The 15,708-nt window shown below is 48.7% G+C and overlaps 1 protein-coding gene across 1 annotated transcript in view; it reads right to left on the minus strand.

The window, feature by feature from the left end:
- LOC140427353 (P-selectin-like) overlaps nucleotides 1-15,708 on the minus strand; it is a 136,462-nt gene that overhangs the window by 62,542 nt on the left and 58,212 nt on the right. The gene's annotated exons all lie outside the window — the stretch shown is intronic.

Genomic DNA, 15,708 nt, shown 5'->3' on the forward strand with positions numbered 1-15,708 from the left:
CACCACCCTCACCCCCACACCACCCTCACATCACCCTCACCCACACACCACCCTCGCACCACCCTCACATCACCCTCACCCTCACACCACCCTCACATCACCCTCACACCACCATCACCCTCACACCACCCTCACCCTCACACCACCCTCACATCACCCTCACCCCCACACCACCCTCACATCACCCTCACATCACCCTCACACCACCCTCACACCACCCTCACACCCACACCATCCTCACACCACCCTCACACCACCATCACCCCCAGACCACCCTCACATCACCTTCACACCACCCTCACACCACCCTCACCCTCACACCACCCTCACATCACCTTCACACCACCCTCACACCACCCTCACCCTCACACCACCCTCACCCGCACACCACCCTCACACCACCCTCACACCACCCTCACATCACCCTCACCCTCACATCACCCTCACCCCCACACCACCCTCACACCACCCTCACCCTCACATCACCCTCACACCACCCTCACATCACCCTCACCCTCACATCACCCTCACCCCCACACCACCCTCACATCACCCTCACCCTCACACCACCCTCACATCACCCTCACCCTCACATCACCCTCACACCACCCTCACACCACCGTCACCCTCACATCACCCTCACCCCCACACCACCCTCACCCCCAGACCACCCTCACACCACCCTCACACCACCCTCACACCACCCTCACACCACCCTCACATCACCCTCACCCCCACACCACCCACACACCACCCTCACCCTCACACCACCCTCACATCACCCTCACCCCCACACCACCCTCACACCACCCTCACCCTCACACCACCCTCACATCACCCTCACCCCCACACCACCCTCACACCACCCTCACACCACCCTCACCCTCACACCACCCTCACACCACCCTCACCCGCACACCACCCTCACACCACCCTCACCCTCACACCACCCTCACATCACCCTCACCCTCACACCACCCTCACATCACCCACACCACCCTCACACCACCCTCACACCACCCTCACCCTCACACCACCCTCACATCACCCTCACCCCCACACCACCCTCACATCACCCTCACCATCACACCACCCTCACACCACCCTCACACCACCCTCACGCCACCCTCACCTCACACCACCCTCACACCACACTCACACCACACTCACCCTCACACCAGCCTCACCCTCACACCACCTTCACACCACCCTCACACCACCCTCACATCACCCTCACACCACACTCACCCTCACACCAGCCTCACCCTCACACCACCCTCACACCACCCTCACACTACCCTCACCCTCACACCACCCTCACGCCACCCTCACCCTCACACCACCCTCACACCACCCTCACACCACACTCACCCTCACCCTCACACCACCCTCACACCACACTCACCCTCACACCAGCCTCACCCTCACACCACCTTCACACCACCCTCACCCTCACACCACCCTCACACCACCCTCACACTACCCTCACCCTCACACCAACCTCACACCACCCTCACACCACCCTCACACCACCCTCACACCACCCTCACACCACCCTCACCCTCACCCTCACCCCCACACCAGCCTCACACTATCCTCACACCACCCTCACCCTCACATCACCCTCACCCTCACACCACCCTGACACCACCCTCACCATCACAACGCCCTGACACCACCCTCACCCTCACACCACCCTCACCCTCACACCACCCTCACCCTCACACCACCCTCACACCACCCTCATCCTCACACCACCCTCACCCTCACACCACCCTCACCCTCACACCACCCTCACACCACCCTCACCCTCACACCACCCTCACCCTCACACCACCCTCACCCTCACACCACCCTCACACCACCCTCACACCACCCTCACCCTCACACCACCCTCACCCTCACACCACCCTCACCCTCACACCACCCTCACCCTCACACCACCCTCACCCTCACACCACCCTCACACCACCCTCACCCTCACACCACCCTCACCCTCACACCACCCTCACACCACACTCACCCTCACACCACCCTCACATCACACTCACCCTCACACCAGCCTCACCCTCACACCACCTTCACACCACCCTCACCCTCACACCACCCTCACACCACCCTCACACTACCCTCACCCTCACACCAACCTCACACCACCCTCACACCACCCTCACACCACCCTCACACCACCCTCACCCTCACCCGCACACCACCCTCACACCACCCTCACCCTCTACCCTCACCCCCACACCACCCTCACACTATCCTCACACCACCCTCACCCTCACATCACCCTCACCCTCACACCACCCTGACACCACCCTCACCATCACAACGCCCTGACACCACCCTCACCCTCACACCACCCTCACCCTCACACCACCCTCACCCTCACACCACCCTCACACCCTCATCCTCACACCACCCTCACCCTCACACCACCCTCACCCTCACACCACCCTCACACCACCCTCACCCTCACACCACCCTCACCCTCACACCACCCTCACCCTCACACCACCCTCACACCACCCTCACCCTCACACCACCCTCACCCTCACACCACCCTCACCCTCACACCACCCTCACACCACCCTCACCCTCACACCACCCTCACCCTCACTCCACCCTCACACCACCCTCACCCTCACACCACCCTCACACCACCCTCACCCTCACACCACCCTCACCCTCACTCCACCCTCACACCACCCTCACCCCACACCACTCTCACACCACCCTCACCCTCACACCACCCTCACACCACCCTCACGCCACCCTCACCCTCACACCACCCTCACACCACACTCACACCACACTCACCCTCACACCAGCCTCACCCTCACACCACCTTCACACCACCCTTACAGCACCCTCACCCTCACACCACCCTCACACCACCCTCACACCACCCTCACACCACCCTCACACCACACTCACACCACACTCACCCTCACACCAGCCTCACCCTCACACCACCTTCACACCACCCTTACACCACACTCACCCTCACACCACCCTCACACCACCCGCACACCACTCTCAAACTACCTTCACACCACCCTTACACCACACTCACCCTCACACCACCCTCACACCACACTCACCCTCACACCAGCCTCACCCTCACACCACCTTCACACCACCCTCACCCTCACACCACCCTCACACCACCCTCACACCACCCTCACCCTCACACTCACCCCTACACCACCCTCACCCTCACACCACCCTCACACCACCCTCACGCCACCCTCACCCTCACACCACCCTCACACCACCCTCACACCACACTCACCCTCACACCAGCCTCACCCTCACACCACCTTCACACCACCCTTACAGCACCCTCACCCTCACACCACCCTCACACCACCCTCACACCACACTCACCCTCACACCAGCCTCACCCTCACACCACCTTCACACCACCCTTACACCACACTCACCCTCACACCACCCGCACACCACTCTCACACTACCTTCACACCACCCTTACACCACACTCACCCTCACACCACCCTCACACCACACTCACCCTCACACCAGCCTCACCCTCACACCACCTTCACACCACCCTCACCCTCACACCACCCTCACACTACCCTCACCCTCACACCAACCTCACACCACCCTCACCCTCACCCTCACCCGCACACCACCCTCACACCACCCTCACACCACCCTCACACCACCCTCACACCACCCTCACACCACCCTCACACCATCCTCACACCATCCTCACACCACCCTCACCCTCACATCACCCTCACCCTCACACCACCCTGACACCACCCTCACCATCACAACACCCTGACACCACCCTCACCCTCACACCACCTTCACCCTCACACCACCCTCACTCTCACACCACCCTCACCCTCACACCACCCTCACCCTCACTCCACCCTCACACCACCCTCACCCCACACCACTCTCACACCACTCTCACCCTCACACCACCCTCACCCTCACACCACCCTCACACCACCCTCACCCTCACACTCACCCCTACACCACCCTCACCCTCACACCACCCTCACCTTCACACCACCCTCACCCCCACACCATCCTCACCCCCACACCATCCTCACCCCCACACCACCCTCACCCCCACACCACCCTCACCCCCACACCACCCTCACCCCCACACCACCCTCACTCTCACACCACCCTCACACCACCCTCACACCACCCTCACACCACCCTAACCCTCACACCACCATCACCCTCACACCACCCTCACCCTCACACCACCCTCACCCTCACACCACCCTCACACCACCCTCACCCTCACACCACCCTCACCCAAACACCACCCTCCCACCACCCTCACCAACACATCACCCTCACACCAGTGTGAGTGAGTGACTGTGAGTTTGTGAGTCAGAGTGTGTTTGAGTGACTGTGAGTGTGTAAGTCAGTGTGTGAGTGAGTCAGTATGTGAGTTTGTGAGTCTGTGTGTGTGAGTGACTTTGAGTGTGTGAGTCAGTATGTGTGTGAGTGACTGAGTGTGTGAGTCAGAGTGTGTTTGAGTGACTGTGAGTGTGTAAGTCAGTGTGTGAGTGAGTCAGTATGTGAGTGTGTGAGTCTGTGTGTGTGAGTGACTGAGTATGTGAGTGTGAGTGTGTCATTGTGTGAGTTCAGTGTGTCAGTCAGTATGTGTGTGAGTGACTGTGAGTGTGTCAGTCAGTGTGGGTGTGAGTGACTGTGAGTGTGTGCGTCAGTGTGTGTGTGAGTGACAGTGAGTGTGTCAGTCAGTGTGTGTGTGTGACTGTGAGTGTGTGAGTCAGTGTGTGTGAGTGAGTGACTGTGAGTGTGTGAGTCAATGTGTGTGTGAGTGTGAGTGAGTGTGTGTGAGTGAGTGACTGTGAGTGTGTGTGAGTGAGTGACTGTGATTATGTGAGACAGTGTGTGTGTGAGTGACTGAGAGTGTGTGAGGCAATGTGTGTGTGAGTGAGTGTGTGTGAGTGATTGTGAGTGTGTGTCTCAATGTGTGTGTGTGAGCGACTGAGTGTGTACGTCAGTGTGTGTGAGTGAGTGACTGCGAGTGTGTGAGTCAGTGTGTGTGTGTGAGTGACTGTGATTATGTGAGACAGTGTGTGTGTGAGTGACTGAGAGTGTGTGAGTCAATGTGTGTGTGAGTGTGAGTGAGTGTGTGTCAGTGATTGTGAGTGTGTGAGTCAGTGTGTGTGTGAGCGACTGTGAGTGTGTGTGTCAATGTGTGTGTGTGAGCGACTGAGTGTGTGCGTCAGTGTGTGTGTGTGAGTGAGTGACTGAGTGTGTGTGTCAATGTGTGTGTGTGAGCGACTGAGTGTGTGAGTCAGTGCGTGTGTGTGTGAGTGACTGAGTGTGTGAGTCAGTGTGTGTGTGTGAGCGACTGTGAGTGTGTGAGTCAGTGTGTGTGTGTGAGTGACTGCGAGTGTGTGAGTCAGTGTGTGTGAGTGACTGTGAGTGTGTGAGTCAGTGTGTGTGTGTGTGAGTGACTGAGTGTGTGAGTGTGAGTGACTGTGAGTGTGTAAGTGTGTGTGAGTGAGTCAGTATGTGAGTGTGTGAGTCTGTGTGTGTGTGAGTGACTTTGAGTGTGTGAGTCAGTATGTGTGTGAGTGACTGAGAGTTGTGAGTCCATGTGTGTGTGAGTGTGAGTGAGTGTGTGTCAGTGTGTGTGAGTGATTGTGAGTGTGTGAGTCAGTGTGTGTGAGAGTGACTGTGAGAGTGTGAGTCAGTGTGTGTGTGTGAGCGACTGTGAGTGTGTGTGTCAATGTGTGTGTGTGAGCGACTGAGTGTGTGAGTCAGTGTGTGTGTGAGTGACTGAGTGTGTGGGTGAGTGACGGTGTGGGTGAGTGACTGTGTGGGTGAGTGACTGTGTGGGTGAGTGACTGTGTGGGTGAGTGACGGTGTGGGTGAGTGACTGTGTGGGTGAGTGACTGTGTGGGTGAGTGACTGTGTGGGTGAGTGAGTGTGAGTGGAAGGCTGAGTGAGTGCGTGAGTGAATAAGTGAGTGTGAGTGGATAGGTGTGTGAGTGAGTGCGTGAGTGGATGAGTGAGTGTGAGTAGATGGGTGAGTGGAGGAGTGGGTGAGTGGAGGAGTGAGTGCGTGAGTGAATGAGTGAGTGTGAGTGGAGGAGTGAGTGAGTGGATGAGTGAGTGAGTGGATTGGTAATTTTGTGTATGTGCGAGTGGATGGGCAAGTGATTGGGTGAGTGAATGAGTGAGTGAGTGGATGAGTGTGAGTGAGTGTGAATGATTGAGTGTGTGTGACTCAGACTGTGAGTGAATGGGTGAGTAACTGCATATGTGATTTGTGTGTGTGAATGAGTGAGGTTTTTTTTCTTCATTTATGTGGGCCTCACAGGCTGGGTCAGCATTTATTGTCCATCCCTAATTGCCCTTGAGGGGCAGTTAAGAGTCAACCATGTTGCTATGGGTCTGGAGTCACATATCGGCCAGACCAGGTAAGGACATTAGTGACCCAGATGGGTTTTTACGACAATCGACAATGGTTTCATGGTCATCACTAGACTGTTAATTCCAGATTTTTATTGAATTCAAACTTCACCATCTGCAGTGGCGGGATTTGAACCTGCGTCCCCAGAGCATTACTCTGAGTCTCTGGTTTACTGGTCCAATGACAATACCACTTGGTCACCACCTCCCATCCGTGAGTGGATGGGTGAGTGACTGGATAGGTGAGTGAGTGAATGAGTGAGTTTGTGGTTTGGTTGGAAGTTGGGGGTCGTGGTGGAGAGTTGTTGGGGGTAGGTGTGGGATTGGTGGATTGGGTTCCGCTGTGTCAGAATTCCAGGGAAATTATTTGAGTGAGTAGCACACATTGGGCCCAAGTCTCCAACACTGATCTCAGTGTAAGAGACATTTGCAGGAGTTCCAGTCAGCACAAATCAACCCATCCAAGTAAATACAGCAATGGTGTCAGCTCTTCCAATGTGTCCCCATTCACGTCAGCATCTTAAATCAGTGCATCGCTACTCCCAATACCTGAAAATCTGGATGAGTTCCCTCTACAGAAATAGTAATCTGAAGACTATCATATACTCTCATTTATCATTGCCTAGTATTATCTACTATTTTAAAAAATATTTTTATTCAGTTTTTAAAAATCATACATAAACACAAACAATAAAAACAACAAATTATTTCCAAAACAAAAATAGCCTCTTTCCCTCCCCCTCCCCTATTCCTTTAACAGCTAATGCTGATCAAATCTTCAAAGCATAAAATGAACAGTCGCCATCTCTGGTAAAACCCATCAATTGAGTTCTTCATGGTGTATTTAACTTTTTTGAGATATAAAAATTCCTTAAGATCTCCAAGCCATTTTGAGTCACTGGGTGGAGAAGATGATCTCCACCTCATTAGTATCAGACTAAGAGCAATTAGCAAGGCGAGGGAGAGAACATCAGCCCCAGTCCCTGTCTGCAGCTTCTGCCAGTCCGAGATCCCAAATATTGCTACTGGAGGACAGGGATTCAATTTGATTTGTAGAATGGCTGACATGGTGCCGAAGAAAGAAACCCAAAATTCCATGAGCTTAGGACATGCCCAGAATATATGTACATGATTGGCCTGGCCAATTCCACACCGTTGGCATTCATCTATCACTTCCAAAAATATCCTACTGTCATGTGAGAGTACCTTTAAGAAATGGTGTTTATAAATGGGTGTGTACATAAATATCTGTAGTGAGAGTACCTTTAAGAAATGGGTGTTTACTACTGCAGTGATGTCAGAGTGTGGGTGAAGCTGGGCTGTCTGTCAGTTTTTTACATTTGTTTTAGGCTGTTTGCGGCAGGGTGTGTTTTAGTTTCATTTTCAGAGCTGGATAGCTGCAGTCACAGCCAGAAGGTGTATGAATCTCTCTCTGTAATCTAAAGACTAAATCAATCCTGGTTATTTAAAACTAATAACAGTAGTGACTTTAACCTGGTGTGCTTCTGATAAAGATTTTGTTTTTAAGTCTAATGGATGTTAAAAGGAAAGCTTAAAGGTTTACTTAGTGTTGTAGTCTTTGGGGTTGTATTTGAATTAATGGTTGCTAAGATGTTCATTGTATGTTTTAAAAAGGTTAACTTGAGTTCATAGAATAAACATTGTTTTGCTTTAAAAAATACTTTTCAATTTCTGCTGTACCACACCTGTAGAGTGGGCCGTGTGCTCCCCATACCACAATCTAGTAAAGGTCGTGGGTCAGGTGAACTCCATGATATACTTTGGGGTTCTCTAAACCCTGGCCCATAACAAATTGGGGGCTCGTCCGGGATAAAAGTCTATCTATTGGATGGGCTTAGTGAACTTAAAGACAGTGAGGGGTGAGCATATTGTGGGTGCTTTTCAGGTGTGGTATTTTAGTTTAAGTAGGGAGTGTGTTGTGGACAATGGCTCTTTCAGAGGCTCAGATGTTTTTGGGGGTGGAGATGGCTACACGCAGTACCTTACGGACAGAGACTAAAAGCAGACTGTTAGATTTGGCAAAAACATTGCAGTTAACATTACCTGACAAAATGCAAAAAGATGAGGTAATTATGGCTTTGGCAAAGCATTTAAAGTTGCCTGAGATACAGTTTGACTCATTGAAAATGGCAAAAATTCAGTTGCAAATTAAACAAATGGAACATGAGAAAGAATTAAAGCAGCTTGAGTACGAAAGAGATAGAGAGGAAAAAGAAAAAGAAAGGGAGATATAGATCAGGGAAAAAGATAAAAAGAGAGAGTTTGAACTTCAGAAAATGGCCATGAAACATGACAATCAGTTAAAATTGGCAGACGTAAAGGGAAACGTACAGTTGGATGATAGTGATGAGGAAAGTGAGAAAGAGCATCATAGTCGAAGGCTTGGTGGGGATCGATTTAAATCTGTCCAAGCATTGCCAAGGTTTGACGAGAAGGAAGTGGAAGCCTTTTTCATTTCATTTCAGGAGGTAGCTAAACAAATGAAATGACCACAGGACATGTGGGTGTTACTGATTCAAACAAAGCTGGTAATAGGGCTAGCGAAGTGTTTGCATCACTACCGGAGGAGGTATCTGGGTTGTATGAGGAGGTGAATAAAATCCATCTTAGGTGCATATGAACTAGTGCCTGAAGCCTATAGACAAAAGTTTAGAAATTTAAGGGAAGACTTTGGTCAAACATACATGGAGTTTGAAAGGATCAATCAGAGTAATTTTGATAGGTAGATAAGGGCTTTGAAAATAGACCAAACGCATGAAGCTCTCAGAGAAATTATATTTTTGGAGGAGTTTAATAATTCAATTCCTGATGTAGTGAGAACTCATGTGGAAGAGCAGAGGATTAAAACTGCGAGATTAGCAGCAGAAATGGCAGATGATTATGAATTAGTTCATAAATGAAAGATTGGTTTCCGACATCAGTTTCAGCCGGTGAGGGATAGAAACTGGGGACATGAGAAATACTCAAGTGGTAAAGGTAAAGGTGATCTGATGGGAGATAATAAGGAGAGTGTACCTCAGATTAAAAAAGAAATCCAGGAGGGTGGAAAAGAAATGAAAAGTTTCAAATGTTATAACTGTAATTAATTAGGCTATGTAAAGTCACAGTGTTGGTGGTTGAAGAAAAGCACTGGGAAGGCTGATGTGGTAAAACAGTGGGGTTTGTTAAAGTGGTAAAGGAAAGCCCAAGTGAAGCGAAGGAGGTGCAAAAGATTGTACAGCCTGATCAAGAGGTGATTGATAAGAAGGTGCCAGATGTCTTTAAAGAATTTACTTGTGTGGGTAAAGTTTACTCATGTGTATCAGGAGGAGCAGGTAAAGAAGTCACAATTTTAAGAGATACGGGAGCTAGTCAATCTTTAATGGAAAGAGATGAGGAGTTATATAGTTTGGGAATAATTTTGCCAGAAAAGGTGGTAATATGTCGAATTCAGGGTGAGAGGAGTAGCGTTCAATTATATAAGGTAAGGTTGGAAAGTCCAGTGAAGAGTGGTGAAGTGGTAGTAGGAGTAATAGAGAAACTATCTTGTCCAGGAATACAGTTTATCTTGGGTAATGATATAGCTGGATCGCAGGTGGGAGTGATGCCTACTGTGGTTGATAAGCCAGTGGAAAATCAAACAATTGAAGTGTTGAAGGACAAATATCCTGGGATTTTCCGGATTGTGTAGTAACACGGTCGCAAAGTCACAAGTTAAGACAAGAGGAGAAATCAAAGAGTGAAGATGAAGTTGAAGTGCAATTATCAGAAACGATTTTTGATCAGATGATTGAAAAAGAACACGAACAGGTGGAGGATGAGGCGGATATTTTTAGTTCAGGAAAATTGGCGGAGTTACAACAGAAATATGTAGAAATAAAACGGATATATCAGAAAGCATATACAGAAGAGGAATCTGAGTGGATACTAGGGTGTTATTACCGTAAAAGTGATGTCTTGATGAGAAAATGGAGACCTTTACATATGCAGGCGAATGAAAAGTGGGCAGAAGTTCATCAAGTAGTATTGCCGGTGGGGTATAGAAAGGAGGTGTTGTGAGTTGCACATGAGGTACCAGTGGGAGGTCATTTGGGAATAAGGAAGACCCAAGCTAAAATCCAAAAACATTTTTATTGGCCTGGACTACATAAAGATGTAGTTAAATTTTGTCAATCATGTCACACATGTCAAGTGATAGGGAAACCTCAACCAGCACCCTTAATACCCATTCCAGCATTTGGGGAACCTTTTACAAGGGTCCTAATTGATTGCGTAGGACCGCTTCCGAAAACAAAAAGTGGGAATCAATATCTTTTGACGATAATGGATGTGTCTACTAGGTTTCCAGAGGCCATTCCAGTACGTAATATTACAGATCGTGGAGGAGTTACTTAAATTCTTTACTAGATAGAGACTACACACAGAAATACAATCGGATCAAGGATCAAATTTTACCTCCAGGTTATTCAAAGAAGTTATGGATAGCTTAGGAATAAAATAATTTATATCACCTGCGTACCATCCAGAATCGCAGGGAGCGTTAGAAAGGTGGCATCAGACATTAAAGACAATGTTGAGGGCTTATTGTCACGATTATTCAGAGGATTGGGATAAAGGAATTCCATTCGTACAGTTTGCAGTTAGGGATGCACCAAATGAGTCAACCAAATTCAGTCCTTTTGAACTAATATTTGGTCATGAGGTAAAAGGACCACTTAAATTGATTAAGGAAAAATTAGTGAGTGAGAAATCAGAAATTACATTATTGGATTACGTGTCAAATTTTAGGGAACGATTAAATAGGTGAATTGGCGAGATAACATTTAAAAGTTGCACAAAATGTGATGAAACGGGTAGTGGACAAGAAATCCAAAGTTCATAGTTTTGCCAGTGGGGATAAAGTTGTAGTATTGTTACCAGTGGTAGGTGAACCTTTAAAAGCTAGGTTTTGTGGACCTTATCAGATTGAAAGGAAATTAAGTGAGGTGAATTATGTGGTAAAAATACCAGATAGAAGGAAGACTCACCGAGTGTGTCATGTGAATATGCTTAAAAGGTACTTTGAAAGGGAAGGAGAGAAAAAGGAGGAGGTTTTAATGATTCTAACTCAAAGTGATGAATCAAATCTAGATGACTGTGAATTTGACATACCTCAAATTAAATTGGAAAACGAGGATGTTCTTAAAAATTGGGATAAAGTGTTGAGTTACCTTCCAGAGGAAAAACGGACTGACCTGAAAGAGTTATTGATATCATATGGTCAAGTTTGTGGCGATAAATTGGGAAGTACTAAAATGGCTATACATGATGTAGATGTGGGAAATGCTGTTCCGATCAAACAACATCCAGACCGACTTCACCCTTTAAAATTGGCACAGGTTAACAAAGAGATTGAGAGTATGCTTAAAAATGGCACAATTGAAGTGGGTTACAGCCAATGGAGCTCACCCATAGTGATGGTACCTAAACCAGACGGTACCCAACGGTTGTGTGTGGACTATTGAAAGGTTAATGCAGTTACAAGAACGGACTCTTATCCTATCCCACATTTGGAGGATTGCATTGAGAAAGTGGGACAATCAGCTTTTATTTCCAAACTGGATTTACTTAAAGGTTACTGGCAAAGAACAAAGAACAAAGAAATGTACAGCACAGGAACAGGCCCTTCGGCCCTCCAAGCCCGTGCCGACCATGCTGCCCGACTAAACTACAATCTTCTACACTTCCTGGGTCCATATCCTTCTATTCCCATCCTATTCATATATTTGTCAAGATGCCCCTTAAATGTCCCTATCGTCTCTGCTTCCACTACCTCCTCCGGTAACGAGTTCCAGGCACCCACTACCCTCTGCGTAAAAAACTTGCCTCGTACATCTACTCTAAACCTTGCCCCTCTCACCTTAAACCTATGCCCCCTAGTAATTGACCCCTCTACCCTGGGGAAAAGCCTCTGACTATCCACTCTGTCTATGCCCCTCATAATTTTGTATACCTCTATCAGGTCTCCCCTCAACCTCCTTTGTTCCAGTGAGAACAAACCGAGTTTATTCAACCGCTCCTCATAGCTAATGCCCTCCATACCAGGCAACATTCTGGTAAATCTCTTCTGCACCCTCTCTAAAGCCTCCACATCCTTCTGGTAGTGTGGCGACCAGAATTGAACACTATACTCCAAGTGTGGCCTAACTAAGGTTCTATACAGCTGCAACATGACTTGCCAATTCTTATACTCAATGCCCCGGCCAATGAAGGCAAGCATGCCGTATGCCTTCTTGACTACCTTCTCCACCTGTGTTGCCCCTTTCAATGACCTGTGGACCTGTACTCCTAGATCTCTTTGACTTTCAATACTCTTGAGGGTTCTACCATTCACTGTATATTCCCTACCTGCATTAGACCTTCCAAAATGCATTACCTCACATTTGTCCGGATTAAACTCCATCTGCCATCTCTCCGCCCAAGTCTCCAGACAATCTAAATCCTGCTGTATCCTCCGACAGTCCTCATCGCTATCCGCAATTCCACCAACCTTTGTGTCGTCTGCAAACTTACTAATCAGACCAGTTACATTTTCCTCCAAATGATTTATATATACTACAAAGAGCAAAGGTCCCAGCACTGATCCCTGTGGAACACCACTGGTCACAGCCCTCCAATTAGAAAAGCATCCCTCCATTGCTACTCTCTGCCTTCTATGGCCTAGCCAGTTCTGTATCCACCTTGCCAGCTCACCCCTGATCCCGTGTGACTTCACCTTTTGTACTAGTCTACCATGAGGGACCTTGTCAAAGGCCTTACTGAAGTCCATATAGACAACATCTACTGCCCTACCTGCATCAATCATCTTAGTGACCTCCTCGAAAAACTCTATCAAGTTAGTGAGACACGACCTCCCCTTCACAAAACCGTGCTGCCTCTCACTAATACGTCCATTTGCTTCCAAATGGGAGTAGATCCTGTCTCGAAGAATTCTCTCCAGTAATTTCCCTACCACTGAAGGGGTACTCACCGGCCTGTAGTTCCCGAGATTATCCTTGCTACCCTTCTAAAACAGAGGAACAACATTGGCTATTCTCCAGTCCTCCGGGACATCCCCTGAAGACAGCGAGGATCCAAAGATTTCTGTCAAGGCCTCAGCAATTTCCTCTCCAGCCTCCTTCAGTATTCTGGGGTAGATCCCATCAGGCCCTGGGGACTTATCTACCTTAATATTTTTTAAGACACCCAACACTTCGTCTTTTTGGATCACAATGTGACCCAGGCTATCTACACACCCTTCTCCAGACTCAACATCTACCAATTCCTTCTCTTTGGTGAATACTGATGCAAAGTATTCATTTAGTACCTCGCCCATTTCCTCTGGCTCCACACATAGATTCCCTTGCCTATCCTTCAGTGGGCCAACCCTTTCCCTGGCTACCCTCTTGCTTTTTATGTACGTGTAAAAAGCCTTGGGATTTTCCTTAACCCTATTTGCCAATGACTTTTCGTGACCCCTTCTAGCCCTCCTGACTCCTTGCTTAAGTTCCTTCCTACTTTCCTTATATTCCACGCAGGCTTCGTCTGTTCCCAGCCTTTTAGCCCTGACAAATGCCTCCTTTTTCTTTTTGACGAGGCCTACAATATCACTCGTCATCCAAGGTTCCCGAAAATTGCCGTATTTATCTTTCTTCCTCACAGGAACATGCCGGTCCTGTATTCCCTTCAACTGCCACTTGAAAGCCTCCCACATGTCAGATGTTGATTTGCCCTCAAACATCCGCCCCCAATCTATGTTCTTCAGTTCCCGCCTAATATTGTTATAATTAGCCTTCCCCCAATTTAGCACATTCATCCTCGGACCACTCTTATCCTTGTCCACCAGTACTTTAAAACTTACTGAATTGTGGTCACTGTTACCGAAATGCTCCCCTACTGAAACATCTACCACCTGGCCGGGCTCATTCCCCAATACCAGGTCCAGTACCGCCCCTTCCCTAGTTGGACTGTCTACATATTGTTTTAAGAAGCCCTCCTGGATGCTCCTTACAAACTCCGCCCCGTCTAAGCCCCTGGCACTAAGTGAGTCCCAGTCAATATTGGGGAAGTTGAAGTCTCCCATCACCACAACCCTGTTGTTTTTACTCTTTTCCAAAATCTGTCTACCTATCTGCTCCTCTATCTCCCGCTGGCTGTTGGGAAGCCTGTAGTATACCCCCAACATTGTGACTGCACCCTTCTTATTCCTGATCTCTACCCATATAGCCTCACTGCCCTCTGAGGTGTCCTCTCGCAGTACAGCTGTGATATTCTCCCGAACAAGTAGCGCAACTCCACCTCCCCTTTTACATCCCCCTCTATCCCGCCTGAAACATCTAAATCCTGGAACGTTTAGCTGCCAATCCTGCCCTTCCCTCAACCAGGTCTCTGTAATGGCAACAACATCATAGTTCCAAGTACTAATCCAAGCTCTAAGTTCATCTGCCTTACCCGTAATGCTCCTTGCATTAAAACATATGCACTTCAGGCCACCAGACCCGCTGTGTTCAGCAACTTCTCCCTGTCTGCTCTGCCTCAGAGCCACACTGTCCCTATTCCCTAGTTCTCCCTCAATGCTCTCACCTTCTGACCTATTGCTCCCGTGCCCACCCCCTTTATCACTGCAGGTACCTTTATCCGAAAGGGCGAAGGAGATTTCAGCTTTTGTGACTCCAGATTATATATACCAATTCAAAGTTATGCCATTTGGCATGAAAAACGCACCAGCTACATTTCAACGGTTAACTAACAAAGTCGTTTCAGGATTACCCAATTGTGCGGTATACATCGACGATCTGGTAATTTTCAGCCAGACATGGAAAGAACATTTAAAACATCTGATGGAGTTATTCGATCGACTTCAGAGGGCGGGTTTGGTGATAAACCTAGTCAAAAGTGAATTTGGAAAAGCCCAAGTCACTTTCCTTGGCCATACAATCGGACGGGATCGATTGGTCCCACGGGATGTGAAACCAACAGTTATTGAGGAGTTTCCGATACCCTCAAGACGAAGGGAAGTAATGTGATTTCTTGGCATAAGTGGATTTGATTGAACATTTGTGCAAAAGTTTTGTAGCGTGGTTGCTCCACTGATGGACTTGCTGAAGAAACGTCAAAAATTTTAGTGGACAGCGTACTTTCAACAGGCATTTGACGGCCTGAAAGCTGTGATAACCAATGCTCCTGTGTTGGAGAATTACAAGGGATTCTGTGATCAGATTGAACTAAAGTATCTGACTTTAA

The sequence above is a fragment of the Scyliorhinus torazame genome, chromosome 7 (assembly GCF_047496885.1).
Source record: "Scyliorhinus torazame isolate Kashiwa2021f chromosome 7, sScyTor2.1, whole genome shotgun sequence".
Lineage (NCBI taxonomy): Eukaryota > Metazoa > Chordata > Chondrichthyes > Carcharhiniformes > Scyliorhinidae > Scyliorhinus > Scyliorhinus torazame.